This window comes from Hetaerina americana, unplaced genomic scaffold (assembly GCF_022747635.1).
Source record: "Hetaerina americana unplaced genomic scaffold, ioHetAmer1.1.p SCAF_9, whole genome shotgun sequence".
NCBI classification, from domain to species: Eukaryota; Metazoa; Arthropoda; class Insecta; order Odonata; family Calopterygidae; genus Hetaerina; species Hetaerina americana.
Window position 1 is genome coordinate 518454 of NW_027287538.1, and position 16334 is coordinate 534787.

Consider the following 16334-nt stretch of genomic DNA (forward strand, 5'->3'; position numbering starts at 1 on the left):
CATTCAGCAGTGCGCACACGAATTGGTTTGCGCTGCTGCGAGGGCTGGCGGAGAAACGGTGAGCATTTGATGCGCCGAGAACGACGCTCCGGCCATTCCACGAGGTCACCTTCCCCCATCCTACATTCAGACTCCTCACGCCGGAAGCGGTCTTTATGCCACCACAACGAATCATAAATATTGAAAAATTCACAAAGTAGAAATGTCAGCAGGTGTGGCTTAGACGAACTAAGCACTGAGGTTTAAGAAATCTTAAAAAAAACAAGCATGAAAAAAGACCAAAAACACATTTCTGAAGCCAACTAAATAATATAATGAATATGGCATGAAAAAAAAGCATCGGAAAAAGTTTCGAAAAATAGATATATTTCAGATATTACTTGAGAACGTCGACACACACATATGCCCTTGCGGATTTTCAAAGACTGCCTTCAAAGGCCCCCTGGTAGGCGTAAAGGGCCGTTAAGGGTACAACTGTGTTCAAGCTTCATTGACGACGGCAATTAGGGTGGTCCCATGGTGGTGCCCTTTGAGGGAATAGGATTTCACTTTTATAAATAATAGGAATAATAGTCTGCTGGTGCCGAGTCGTGACCGTTGGGGAATCCTCGCGATACCTTTCCAGAAGGACTTCGCAAGCAGATACACTCTATTCTGCCCTTTTGGTCGTCAGTCCAAAGACCTTCAGGAGGACGAGTTTGGCGCAGATCTTCCGCATCGACAAATTTTCAGTGATGATTGATAATGCACTGCCATCTGGTATTAATGTCAATACGATGTGCGAATATGCGCACACTTAACTGATAATCTGAATTAAACAATTCACGCACACGTCAAGGAATGGTTTTTACCGTTACTTTTTATAAAAGCCGTGTTTATCAAATTACTTATGCAAGGGTTTGATAAAAGAATGTTAGTCCATCAGAGAATCTCTAGAAGTTTATATTTAACAATTTTCTCCAAATAAATTAAATGCTAAAGATTTAAAATCTTCATTTTTGTGAAATTGTTTAAAACATAAAGCTTTGAAAAAGGTTCAAGTTAAGTCGCGAACTTAACTTGAACCTTTAATAATTAACTGTTAGGCTGGAAAATCTTTGTAAATATGGAAAAACCTGTCGTATTGAATTAACTCATTGAAATCGTAGGTCTTTTGTAGCGTAAATGCCTTTTCATATGAATGAAGGTTAACCGATTTGGGTGCATCGAAATCCGGCATCTGGACTAGATAGCCATCCGGACTGTAAGAGATAAAGAGGGAATGGTTTCTTAAGAAGAGTATGAACTACGTCACGATAGAGTAATTAGCTGACGATTGGCACAGATGCTTGACTAACAGATTAATGGCAACCATTCATCCGATTTTTTCGAAAAGCGATTGCTCCAAGCATGTAGTCCAAACAGTGTAATCTCAACAAAACATTTGGCAAGTTGATGATGGTTTAATTAAAATTCTAGTGGAATTTATAAATCACAAGACCAAATTAAACAATTTTTGAATTACCTTATTTAAAATCATACGCACAAGTGTGAGGATTTTTCAACCGCCAATAGAATACATACTTCTATAAGTTATTAGTTAAAAATCACGAAGATGGCGTAATTCCTCCATTTCTTCCAGCCATTCCAATGAGCCCATAATTTTTCATCATGGCTTCTTTTTGGATGGGGCAGATTTCGGCTCCGCATTAAAACTCTCTTGCGCAAGCGTAAGGTTTTAACGGAACTTCTTACCATCAAGTAAACGCATCTTTCGAAAAGGGAAAAAAAAACACATTACGGAAGTCATCAAACTATGGCAGCGTGCACAAACCAGGTTATATTAACTAAACTCATCCCCTAAAAATTCCGTGGACAACCCTTAGAATGTTTCCTATTCTCCATATCGTTCCTCAATGCGAGTATCCATAGAGTGCTCACCTCATTACGCCTTAAAGCCAAATATTTGATCTGCAGACGGTGACATCAAGGTGATTACGGATGGCGTCGTGAAGTAATTTGATAAGCCAGTTACCTGGAAGTCTTGTTCAATGGCTAATCGAGGATTTTCGCTGGCGTAAGGGAGTTTGGGAAGTAGGCGGTGTAACACCGGAGGCACCATTTTGATCGAGGGAAAACAAGCAAGTTGCAAGGTGGGGGGAGGGAGGAACCTTTTCAAGGGTTTCATCCCATTAAACTTCCCCATTAAATTCGCCCCTACGCGACGCAACGGCTGTCTGAGCCGGGAACTCTGCTTTCATCAATCATTTCGCTCGGAGCCTTTCTTTTCCCTCTTCACGGCCGCTTCAACGTTCGCGCGCCCCTCTCATCCCCTAAAGGGGGCTTCCCCGCCCCCTTCTGAATAAGCTATCAAATTAATCCCCTTCGCTCCCTCCGCCCCATTTACAACTAATCTCCAAACTGAATGAGTTTTTAATATCCGGGCGGATGAACCTCTCTCTACACGTTGACTCCCTCCGGTTCACAGCGCGGCCATTCTGTCACGCGCATCGCACCCCACTGGTCACCGCACCTATTGTTTGCACACGTATTCCCGCTGAAAACTGAAACTAAACTATGGTTATTTTCGTTTGGTTTCTTTTGGGCGATTGCTGCTCCATCAGTACCGACGATCGATTCCCACCCCCAAGTTGTGTGTTTAATAACCGTTATATTACGTACTCCAGTCGATCACTTGAGGTGAAGGACGCAAATGAAATTATGTTGTCTTCGGCGGTTGCCATTTGACTACAAATACATTTAAATGCAACGCAATACAACAAAGCATTTTGCTGGCTCTGCTACAAATTCGGAAGCATGAATTATGTAGCCATCAGTCATTTTTGAAAGTCATCACTACTTTCAATACATGTTTACCGAGTAAAATAATTCCTAATACCCACATTTGTATTTTAAGCACCTTTTAAAACATATAAAACAAAGAGAGCAACATTCCATGGAAATGGAAAGAGGAAGCACGGCAAAGGAGAGTCCAAGCTTGTAGTAGAAGAGCCGCGAAGTCTCGCGGGCGGCAGAATCCATGAGGGGGTGAGGGGCGAGGGGGTGATTGAGGAGCGAGGGGGTGCGGGAGTGTGGCGGAGCGAGTTCCCGAAGAAGGCCGAGGGATGGGGGGGAAGGGCGAATACAGCGGCGAGAGGAAGGAAGTTGCGAAGGCGAGGCGCACGCACGCAGATTGACGCCCTGGTTAACGACGGGTTCCAACTTGTGCTTTTGGTTGCGGAATATTTACCATCGGTGAAAATGGACTTGCGGCTAGAATCATGCAGATGATCTGCACAATTACAAGAAGAATGTCAGAGGTAAAAGTTGGCGCTTTTTAAAGCTGAAACGGAATTCGCTCCAATTCCTGCTGCAATAAACCGAAATACAATCTCCGCGGTGAAGTTTGCACGTGGTCGAGAGGATGTATGGCGGGGATATAGAGAAAAGTTCTGAATATGTGTAAAATGCTGATTTGAAATTCGACTCACCCTCCGTAATTAGTTCAGTGGTTCACGAATATCCAGCTTGTGGTTCCTAAACATGGATAAATTCTCGCCATTGAATGAGCAGTATCCTATCTATTTAAAGAAACGGAAGGATGCAAATTTGTAGAAGAGGGTTTCCTTTTTGCTTCTTCTCATGCACATGGCTCCAGATTTAGCCCTTCCGCCGGTAGTGGCGCAGTGGTGACCTCTTCAGCGAGGAGGTATCAACTGAAGGAATCAGGGAAGGTGGAAGGTATAAAGGCGGGGCGAATCAATGAGCAGCAAATTGTAATTTCCACGTTATGGGATAGATTTTCATTTAATTTGTATGTGGACGTGTATGTTGGTTGATTGTATATGTATTAGCATGCGTGTGGGTTGAGAGGGTTTACGCATGAATCTGTACGCCTCTTGTGGGTGTAATTTTGCATAAGTTTGTTGGTTTTGCACGTGGTTTCATTCTCTTTTACGTGTGGTGACCTCACACTCCCCGCCACTCGCCCTTGCGGCGGCTTCCGGCGTATTATTGTAGATGTGCGTGTAGGAATGTTCCATGAATGGCGTTCAATGGCCCCCTTTTCACGCTGTTTTTGGTGGAGATTAGTGTGCCAAGAGCATAAGGACATCGAGGGAATACATGCAGGATGGCTGGTGCCCTGCCACCCCCTGCCACACGTCCTTGCGGGGTATTGCGTTGTTGCAGATGAAATTGTCTTTCTTCTGGAGAGGGTTCCGTTTGGAGATGGCTTGCCCTTGGGTGGCGATTCGGATGACCCATGTTCAGAGTTTCCTGTAAATGCTAAATTCTAAGTTGGAGTTGTGTTGATTTCCGGTTACTCCTTAGAAATTTAAGCCGCAGTTTCTTTTATTCCGTGGTGACATTTTAGCGAAATGGGTGGAATTCAAAAGTGAGAATTCCTTTGTGTTCCACACCATATACAGAAATCGGCGTCCACATGGCGGTACAGGAAAATAATATTTTGGAAAACGGATATATTTTAATGGACAATTTTTGTACAAAGAACTCCAATAATAGATAGGAGAGGGAGTCCCATAGAAAGCCAAAAGGGTTGCGCACACACAGCATGCTTCAAACATTGAAAGTACCTTTGGAGACCTCCAATTGTGTTTTAACATTAAAAAAATCGTCGGATAGCTATTTTACTTACTTGCTGAATTCTGCATTTTACCAATCCCCATATGCATGTTATGACTTTGACTTCCATAATTCAAACTTATAATAGAAATATAATTCAGAACATTGGCTAGCTACATAGATTTTTACGTCAAATTAATAGCTATCATTATGAGTGGAGATTATTTTTTTGGAAACAGCAAGGGCGTGTGGCGGGGGGTGTTATGTCACCAGCCTTGCATGCACGATCGCAATCAGGTCATTTTCACATACATATTATGCACTCGATAAATTTTAATCACACGAAAATAATTACTCGATTGCTACAATATTCAATAACAGTATACGAATATTTAAATGATGCAGTAGAACTGTTAAAAACATGGGTCTATTAAATAAAAATAATTTCATGCAGGAAGAAGCATGCAGGATATCGACAAATATATACACTACAAATTCCAATTATATCTTACCTAGGCGATAGCCGTCATATCTATTTTAATCTCTAATGATTTTAGGAAAAAACGACAATTTAAGTCCATCCCTTATACAATAAATCTCCCTGATTTTACGTTGGTGATCTGATCTACCATATTAAGTAATTGGGGGCCTGTAATATGCCCTTAACATCCTCAGATAAGTATCCTGCCTCAAATTCACGGGGTAAAAGTCACCTCTATTTAAGCCTATTGTCAACTAGTGGCTCCCATCCCCAATTCTTCCAATAGTGTCGTGACACTACACTTGCAGCATACTCTAAGTGGGTTTATATAACGTGAAATAGCAAAGCTCCTCGACCTTTTCATTAAAATTCCCTGTTATTCTTTTCATGAATGCACTGCTTCAGTGCTACGCTTTAACTAAAATAACACGGAATATATTTCCTGAGTCCATAATTATTTGTATCATTCGTTCATTCTCCGTATATTAGTTAGTAATCATTAGTCTTCCTCCCCATATTGTTGCTGACAAGTCTCAGCACTTCCACCTTGGCCTCGTCTGAAACGAGGCCTTTATCCCCACTACAGTCCTCATGGACGGCTGCTATTCCTATTTCATAAATTCTACGAATGAGACCAAATTTTCTGATATGAACTGACATCTCTGTGTAACACCCTACTTTTTCCATGGGTAACTACTTTCACTGCGGTGTTTAAACGAGATTTTAGTTTCGATCACCCTATTTCTCCAGCAAAACTAGTTCTCTCGCAGTCTTTTGAGCATCTAACGCCTGGCCTCACTCCTCCCTCTCCCTTCACCCAATTCCCATTCCCCATCACTGTCGGGTGGTTCCCTCCAGGTGTGCTATTGGTCAGCGTCTCATCCAACCAGTGACAGTATCACCGATTGCTGACTTCTTCCTATGAATGGTTCCCGAACACATTGACCCCCGCGTGATTGACCGGGTCTGCTGTTATTGCGACTTCCCCGTCATCAGCATCGCCACAACATTTCGAGTCCCCGTTCACTCGTCTGCAATGAGTGCGCTGTGCAGCAAATGAACGACCTACGAGTTCCCGTAGTCCTAATCCACGATGAGGATAGTCTTTCCAAACATAAATTAATCACCAGAACTTAAAAGCTGTGGCGGCGGGGTAGCGTCCTCGTCCGATATTCCAAGGGTCGCGGGATCGATTCCCGCCAGGGTGGGTTTTTCTCCCCCTAGTAATTGGGTGTTTGTAATCGTCTCCATTGTTTTCACTGCTAATAATCTGATTGTAAAGGCCAAAAAGTGCTCTTTTCGGACAAAGGCTAGATAAATGAATAAACTGAGGCGCATGGACATCTTTCGCAATTCCTTTTAAATACTTGGAATGCACATCATACAACGGGGTACACACGATCAAGCGCCGACATTTCTAAGTAAAAGGGTCGGGATTTACAGCGCCGAGGACTGATGAGGAGTGGTTCTCATCGAAACTTGTCCGGCTTCCAGTAGCACGAGGGCGACGGGGTCCCTTAGCATTCGTGATTTCATTGAGGACCCCTCTTTCCAAGTTCCAGAGGTACATCCAGTGGGCCCTCCGCCTCGGGAGATCGCGCGGTGCGCCGGAGTGCCGAACACGTCCCCAAAATTACGCGCGGCCATTGGAACACGCCGATCGCCATCCATGTCATCGGCACGGCGGATCCGCGTGGCACCGAGACGGAGTTCGAGTGCGTAGACACACGGCGGAACTCTTTTGTTTTTTCAGGGGGCGAAGTATAGTAAATTCTGTTCTTTTCCAATACGCACCGACTAAGTGAGTGCGATGCGACGCACTTCCGGTTATCCCTCGTTCCATGCTAGCGGTCCAGGAAGTATTTGCATCCGCCCTCCGCCTCAGCGCCCTCAAAGTACCTTTCCTGTGTACCCCGGGGTACATGGGAGCTGCAGGAGGCGAGGATGGTGATTCGGCGGCAAAGGGGGCCTACAAGGATACTGGCCTGGAATCTTCGGTGGCACCTCCTCCTTAGGATTCCACAGTGGCGCCAGAGGACATATATATGCATCCCGAGACGGCCCTTGGCGGATGGTTCTCGGGAAGCGCACCTTCGGCTTCAGCGCGGTCAACTCCGGCCAGGAGCACGCGGAGGGAGGGCGTCGCCAACGGGCGATCCGAAATAGGGCGGCCCAGTGCTCACTCTTCGCCAAAGAGAAGATTCCGCCTCCCTCCGAAGGACGCGACTTCCCTCGGACCGTCCTCTCAACATATGTGCACGGAATGCGAGGAATATCGGGACGCGTGCGGTCGGATCAACAACGAGGGAGACCTGGTTTCTACGCCAGACGATAACGCAGACGTCCAGGACACATGGAGTGATTGCATTTTTAAAGGAATCTGGTCTTCTACAACTCTCGTCACATTAAAATGATACATTACACAAATCACCAATTGGCTTTTACTTTTTTTAAATATTTATGATACACTTTATCGCTTCTATTTCAAACCTTCCTTATAAAAAACGTATGGCGGTGAGAGGTACTAAATGGCCTAGGCAATCGGCCCACGCCCAAAAATTAATTTCTACTACCAAGAGGACGGACGACCTGTAGAACGGCGAGCAAAGACGTTTGCAACCAAGCGGAGGAGGAAGAGTGGCGAAGTGGCAGTCAATCTGCGAATGGAAACTATGCAAACTGAATCCATCGGACTATTATACTTATCAAAGCCTCTTTCGTTTGAAATTAAATTTAAAATACTTCGCCTTTCCACATAAACCACTTTTATTACGACTTAGGTTTCGTTATGGTGTAACATCATCAGGTAAAAATACAAGTCAAACACAGTATATATAGTTCTGGACGGAGTGGAAGAGGAGAGAGGGAGGAAAGCAAGGATTGGTTGAGGTAGGAAGAGGGGGAGGAATCGTAACATTGAAAAATTAGCAGGCTGGGAGAGGGAATCAATACATTGTTGAAAATATAAAATAACAGAAATATACATTGTTGAAAAATACATTGTTGAGAGAGAGAAAAAAAATTTATACAAATATTGTTGAAAAAAAAATTAAAATAAATTTTCTTGGCGTCGATTAGTTGGCAGCGGAGTGGGGGAATGGGTATTGCGAACGTCACTGGGTAATTTGGTGATTAAGTAGCGGGCTGGGAGGAGGAGTTACTAGATTGTCGAAAAGGCTTTGCTTGGTGTTAGTTTAGTTGGCAGATGGGCGAGGAAAATACAATAACGGGGAACGCGAAGGGTAAAGAAATTCGTTGGTCAAAACATCTCCTCTGTAATCCATGTGCAGAAGTATTTGTAATTGCTCCAGCGCATCGAGGCGGTGACCTCTCTTCTCAAAGTGCAGGATTTCGGGGAGGACATCTCTGCTGTGACCACAATCTCTCAGGTGTTTGGCGAAGAGTGAAGTGGGGATGTTTTTTCTAAAGCATGCTCGGAGCTCCTTCACTCTCGCCTCAAATCTCCTTCCCGCCTGGCCTATGTATGTATCCGGTTGCACTCTTCTCAGAGGAGTTTGTACGCCCCATTCTTGTGTATGGCTTTAACTTGGTCCTTCGTGTGGCATAAGAGATTGATTAATTTTGTTTTATTGTAGAAGGCCGGTCTCACCTTTTCTTTTTGGAGGATTCTTATGTGGATTCTAAGGATTCTTATGTGGAAAGGCGAAGTATTTTAAATTTAATTTCAATATGAAGAATTTCCACCAAGTGACGCCAGAAACTGTTTCATTCATCAAAGCCTCTTTCGTATTAAAAGATGCAACCTTTTATTTCCTCTTTTTTCATAAAATAGTAGATAAATTACATCTGCAGAGTATCCCGCAAGTCGCCGCAAGGGCGTGTGGCGGGGGGTGTTAGGTAACCACCTGTAAAATATAAGAAAACCAAAATGCAAAACCAACAAATTCATGCCAATCCACACAAAGTCGAATATATTCGTGCAAAAACCTTTACAACTTACACGCATGTAAATCCATATACTGCCAACTAGCATACGCATCCACACCTACATCGATATAACTTATGTCTATAATATTTTTAGTGTGACTTTGGTTTCTTAATATTGTGATTTCTGATTATCCGGGGAAGTATTGACATACCTGCCGCGGAAATGGAATTTAAAAAGTATTTCAAGGATGCAGTGAGTGCATAAAAAGTATTTCGTAGCTCCTGGTGCAGTAGAGCGGAGATATGTCATATATTTTTGTGGAGCTACGTCACTCTCCGTAGGATGTATTGGTTTTCAATTTTCCATTTCGGTAAAACGCTGCCAGAATTCCCAAGTTGAGTTTTCGATAAAGTTCTCCTCTGACAGCATCGCGACTCTTTGAGAGCTCTGGTTCGGAGAGGATTGAGAGCGAAGCACGAACTCCTTCCTTCTCCGTTAAGTACGCGCGCAGTAGTTCCGAGAGTATTCCACCCAGGAGGCATTGACACGGGGGCGTGTGACTTGGGCTCCCGAGACACGAGGTTTCTACGCCAGGTTTCACATTTGTCGTGTCAAGTGTGAGCCGCTGAAAATATTATACTATACGCTAAGAATGGTGCCTCGCACGCTCCGAAAACGGAGCAAAGAGGCAACAGTCCTCAACATCTTTTCCACATTAATAAATTTGATGTAACTATACGCAACGTCAATAAAAAGCACATTCGAAAAAGAAAAATTAGTAAAAAATTATTCCTGTTTTTCATGAACTACATGCATATTTATTGTTCTGTCTCGCATTGTTTAATGCCAATTACGAGTACGTTTCTCATAGACTCCCGAGTCTTCATTCAATGTCTCGATGACACTTGATAAGCAGCGTAAGGGCAGGGAACCCGCACGCACGCACATAGCGGCCCTTCGCCTTTCTCTTAAATGGACGTCCGCCCAAATTCTCTTCCCCTTCCACATCATGCGCTCTCTTCACTGACGCCCTCACTCCACGCGCATCTGCATCACGTCCAGCACTGTCTCATTTATGTTCTTCCATTTCTAAAACCATTCACACGCTTTCAGATTTGTCTTTATCCCAACACGGTCACCGCCATACATTGAAAGCACTCCATTCATTCCGCACTGCGCATGCGAGAATTTCTATTTCATTCCATTTACGGGATTCTGAAATAACGTCCTGTAATTAGATCTGTATTAATTGAACGAAGCTTCCTTTGGCGGGCCGTGCTTTTGATTCAGCACAATGACATCCCATCGCATGTAAATATGAAATTACAGGAAATTTCATTTGGCCGTAAATAAAAATTATAATTTATGTAGACGAAAACAGTTACAGTAATTACGGCCCAATAACATTTGAATTTCCCTGAGCGCACTCAAGTGTGAAGTGCCAGTGAAATTACATTTGAAAATATCAACAAATAACTTTCCCACACTAAAAGGTCAGTGACAATATTTAATTAAATGATGTTTTACAGTTTGTACTGTGGACCATTTTAATTAGTGCAATTCTATAGACTTGCATTCGTCTGAAATAGAGAATTGTAGATCTCGAGATGTTTATCAGGAGAGTTGTCTCTATGAAGAGTTTTCAATTATTTATTCATGATCGAAAGACCAGCTTTGATTCCATGCATTAGCGTATAATCAACAACTCATCAGGATAAAAGTAAAATGATTCTGATTTAAAACGGGGATTTTCTGGTAATTGAAGGCTTGTACTGCATAGACACTTTAGACGAGGAAAAGAGGAAGTTAATACGTAATCCGCTGTGCGATATATCAGCGGCATCTATAGTAAAAAAACTTATCACCTTGATCTACTCGCGGTCTGGGAAGTAGCCATTTAATCAACGTAGGCCAAATTGAAACGAGACAGGAAAAATAACGACGGTGGTAAAACTAAGGTATAATTAAGTTCCCTTTCGTACATGCATATCCCATTTTACTGATCCAGCATTGGAATAACCCCGTAAAAAAACGGAATATTGCTAATTTTACAAAGGGTAAAACGGCACAGCCTTGCTTGAAAATGAATACTCAAAGGTTTCCACGAGGAGACAAGAGTTTAAGTTTACGCCGTCGTTTTCGACGTAAAATAAAAAAAATAGGGAAGGTTGAATACAGGTAAAAAATGACGCGCGAATAATGCATAAAAGACGGAGATAATGAAAGGATTAGAGAGGTCGTAGGGGGTTGGATGAGGGTGAGTGGCAGAGGGTGAGACGGCGGCTGAATAACGAGAGAGGGATGATAGGCCTAGAGAGGGGAGGGAGTGGGCAGGTGGGCAGGAAACAATAAAAGAGGGCAAATGTGAATGATAGAGGTGCTTCAAGTGTCCCCGTCATAAGAAACAACCCGCTGTGGTGCTGCCCTTTTGCAGACAGCATCACCAGCGCCTCCGGGGCGGAGGAAAACAGTATGTCGGTAGAGGCAAGGAGGAAAAGGGAAGAGGTCGCAGCAAGGGTTGTCGGACGGGACGATTTGCAAGAGCGAGGAAAGATTGTCAGGGTTTGGGTCGCACGAAAGGGATGCATTCATCAGAAACCCCTTGTTTATGCGTCGTTAAGCAGAAAGCTAACCTGCATCGCCATATTTTAGAACTGTAATAATCGCACAGTTTGAGAATTCTGACTGTACAAGGTGAAATAAAAACAAAAGCAATTAAACGTGAATTAAATAGGAATTTTTCAAATAATAGTAGTGGATCGGGCACAAAAAAGCAACGAGTGCACTTTAGACGTAATTATTTGTATTTATAGCAAAAACAGCATACATTCCAAGCCGATTGAAAGACTAGCTCAATCAACGTACAAAACTTAATGGGGACTCGAACCCGCGGTCGCATGCGTATGAGTTGAGAGCGCTTCCCACAGGTCTTTCCATCAAACTGATGAATTAATTTCGATGCGTATGCGAGACACATTGCGGGTCAATGCCCCACATTGGGAGAACGACGCCCACATGGACGCGGCGAGAAGAAATCGCGATTTTAATGGCGAAATAAACACACATGAGACTATTCTCATTCTCAAATTCAGCTGACAATCGTCTCTGTTAAATTGTCCACCTCAGGGTTCTCTTAAGATACACTGGCAAATTACTGGAGTATTATGTTAACGACCATTGATATTCAAAGAACGGAAGATTCCGCGACAGTAAAATAACGGACTCATCTGCGAATACGCATTAAAATGATGAATTTTTAAAGTGTAATTATACGCCTTGTCCGGGTTTCGAACCCGGATCGCTCGATGTCCCGCCGAGTGCTCCAGCCAGTTAAGCTATCGAGGTAGCTTGACTGGCTACATAAAAATATCTTAGGCTCTTCAGGCTGAATGGAAATAGCGCAGAAGTAACAACTAGTAAGAGACACATCATCGAATACCGCAAAATAGTGAGACAATTTTTCATGTAAGAGTCACCGATAGAAGTATTGGCTATCAAGGACTATAGATAGGTTTAGTTGGTCTCATTCATTAGGAAAGCCAAACCTCTCTTAAAATGAATACTAAATGAACATGTATAGTGATAATTGTTTTTGAAATTCAAATTCATGCGAACATTTCTTTTTATATCTCACTATGATCACGAGCTTAAATTGTAAAAAAACAAGTGTTGAACGGTTGTTCTGAATGTAATAAAAGGTTTCCAACCTTTGGAGTTGATGATTTTTGCCATAATATCAAAAATAACCGTAAAATGATTAAATACGAAACCTACATACTAATAGACTACGTCTTCGGATCAAAATATTCAGAACAGAGACATCTACGAAAGTGTACAAAACCATTCGATTCATAAATTTGAACACAACAACTGACTTCAAGAGTTACGCAGAGGCCTCGCATGCATTGAGGCTGCTTTGGCTACACGTCCCAGCAACAGAAACATGAAAAGCGCCGACCAAAGTACTCCAAATTACTGTATTTGCGATTAAAAAAATGATATTATCACAAATGTGGTCAAATTGAAATCGATTAAACAAATACGTACTTCTTCCACAACACAATGGAGAAATCACTAAGTATTAATACATAAAATTAATAAGACTTAATCCGAAATACCAAATGCTTGAACAAAATATTAATTGAAAGGTCTGATGCACTGAATGGTTGAGGCCTTAACTTTGTAGAATTCCATTTTTAAATTAGGAAAAATAATATCTTTGCTTTCTACAAAATTACACTGCTCAAAATCAATCAATTCAAATTGTAACAAGAACCATCAATGAAGTGTTAAGAAATAATGGAAAGACTGTGTTGCCACCGGAGAGAATTTATTCCTGCAGACTTTTTTCGCTGGGAACATCGCCGGGACTTCAACAAAGGAACGGGAGAATTAAATTTCGCGAGTCACCTTCTCAGCGAGGGTCATCACGCGGACTTCATGCCGCAAATGATGTGCAACGACAGGAAGGGCACCCGGATGGACATCCACAAACAATTGGCCACAATGACCTGTATCAGGAGGCAGGGAAACCCCACCGACGACCATTTTCCCTTCTCCACTTCCCCTGCCTGGAGATTTCCACCAAGTATTGGCTCAAATGTCCCTCAACAAAAAATGCATCTAGTTGCATACTCACTGAGAATCTCTCACCGTCCCTTTTTTCGAGAATCAACCAAATGTTGAAAAGTGTCAGCATCCTGGTAGAGCCAAAGAAGGGAAGCGTCTCTAGTCTTCAAATATCCTTGCCTTTTCATCTAGACGATCGCACATATAAGATAGTATGAAGGTATAACAAAATAGCATATCGTAATAATTTCTCTTTTATTTTCCACAAATAATGTGCAAACGAAAGCAAATGAAAGGGTATCAATTCTTTGAATTTGAGAGACCGATAAATTTTTAAAACGCCGTGTTAATCATTACAACAGCATCCTACCCAAGATCCCAACCAACTCTGAGATTTCACAGGAGTTCATTCGGCTTATTTGCAGTGCATGGAGCCGCCAAAATCTTTGCCAAAGGAGCAACAAGTATGAAATAATATTCACGTGACTGACTGGCAAGGGCTAAGTGGACAGGAAACGCGATCAGGCTGCGGAATCCCCCCAGGATCCTCACCCCGCATTCTCCTGCCTCTCCCCACCTGCCCATCTTCTAAATACCCCGGTATTTTTCACACCGACTCGTCTCTCCTCCCCGTCGGGCGACCCCCCCCCCCCACCCCCTCGGCGAGGCCACGCACCCCCCCTCTTAATCCGCGGAAGATGCTATTCCAGGCGCCAGACGGTGCAACACTGACATCGCCACCCCCCTGCAATGCCCCTCCTCTGGTGCTCGGCGCCCTCCCCGCACTTCCTCCATTTTCCCGCGGGATCCCCGACGTGGCCCTCTGCTGAGGAGGAGGAAGAGGAGTGGGGTGTCTCCTCCCTCGCCCTCCGGAGCACACCGCTCGCTCGGCATCGCCACTCCCTCCACCTAGCGAGCTTTCCTTGTTCATCCGAGCGGTGACGGGGAGCGAGACGCCTGCCTCCACCATTTTGTGCTCTCGACGCACGAGGGCGAGTGAAGGGCACGCGCATTCCGACAGGAAGCTCGACTTGAAGTGATTCGTTTCTAGACGTTTCATGTGGAAGTGATTCGGCTCAAATTATAATGCCTTCGGTTGGAAATGAAAATATTTCATTACGACGGGCGCGATTATGGATTTACAGATCCCGCGCAAGTTGATGCCTCAATTAAATGATGGTATTGATAAAAGAGGACTTTGAATTTTTCCACAGAAGCCTCAACCATGAATCGTTGGCGCTGGATCGTGAGTTGATGAACTTATAATGGCGCAATTTTATGAAGTGAAAAAAATGACATCAGACTTTATAAAAGAGTTGGGAAGTGTTTGTGCCACTTCCCACACTACATAGGGCAAAAGCCACACTTAGACCGCGTAGATATAAACAAAGCCTTATGGATAGGAGGAAATAAGGGAGAGGAATATTTAATTTTAAGGGTATAAAGCGAATTCCATGGCCATAGCAGATTGGTCTTCACTGGTTTGTTAGTGTTGGAAGACATGGCAATATGGAGCATGGGGGTGAATTAAGGCGTGCAAAAGGGAAGTAAATGCCTGAAATGGAGGAACTGGAAAGCCCTGGAGATCGGATGGGCGAAGAAACATAACTATATTATTAATACTACTAGGAAATCTACCGGTTTAGGTAGGTTTTCGATGGACACAACTACCAAATACTAACAAAACAACCCAAAAACATACTCTACAACAAATTCAGTCTTCATCTCTGTGCAGTTCCCTCATCCCGTCCAGCATCCTTATTCTGCTCCGGCCCTTTCCTCGTTTGCCTAACATTCTCCCCTCTATAACAGTCTTCAACATCCCCCTTCATTCTTCATCCTTCATCCCGATCATTACGCCCTTTATCCATGTTTCCTGTTGTTCCCCCTACTCTATAGTTTTTGCCCTCCAATTTGTAATGTTAACCTTAGCATTACTCTTTCTGGAGAACCGCATAACATTTGTTTTATTAATATTGATTCTCATCCCACGCCTGTCACACTGAATTTCCAATTCACCCAGCAATGCTTGCAACCCCTTGGCTGGCTTACAAACTAAAGCTTAGTCATCAGCAAACCTAACTGATTTTACGACTTCCCCGCCGACTTCATTCCTACCGCCAGTTCTTCCCATGCCTCTTCGATCATTTCCTCTGCATACAGGTTGAGCAGCAACGGTGATAATGGGCAACCCTGCCTTACACCTCTTCCTAACACTGCCCATCCTGACTCCCCGTTCCCCACTTGCACCTGAGCAGTAGGAGACATGTACAGGTTGCGGATTAGCCTCCTTTCCCTCCAATCTATTCCTATTTTCTGCAATATACTCATTAGTTTATTTCAATTGACACTGTCAAACATCTTTTCGAAACCTACAAAGAAGCTAATACGTCCTGATTGTATTTTATATCCCTCTCGATTGGTGATCTCATTACTACAATGGCATCACGCGTGCCTCTCCCCTTCCTAAAACCCAAACTGATCATCTCCTAAGGAATCATTTGCGCTACAATTTATTATTTTGTTAATAACTCTTGAGAGCCAGTTTAGCTTCGCGGGATATAAAACATATTATTCTGTAGCCTTACCATGATGCAGGCTTTACCTTTTTTGGAATAGGAACTATTGATCAGACAAAATGTTTACGGCAATTTCATATCCCATAATGCTCTGAATTAGTCCGCAAAAAATCTTCCTCGCACTATTTCCTAAACCTCCACAGCAGGTATGTTTTCGAACACTTCCGGCCTTATTTCAATGCTCTCAGTTAAGCTTGCACATAAGCTCTCCTTCCTCATCTACCTATGTCTACCTGTTCTCTTTCTATGTCTA

General features: G+C 43.3%; 1 protein-coding gene across 1 annotated transcript in view; it reads right to left on the reverse strand.

The window, feature by feature from the left end:
- LOC139698686 (uncharacterized) overlaps positions 1–16334 on the reverse strand; it is a 617592-nt gene that overhangs the window by 355509 nt on the left and 245749 nt on the right. The window lies entirely within an intron of this gene.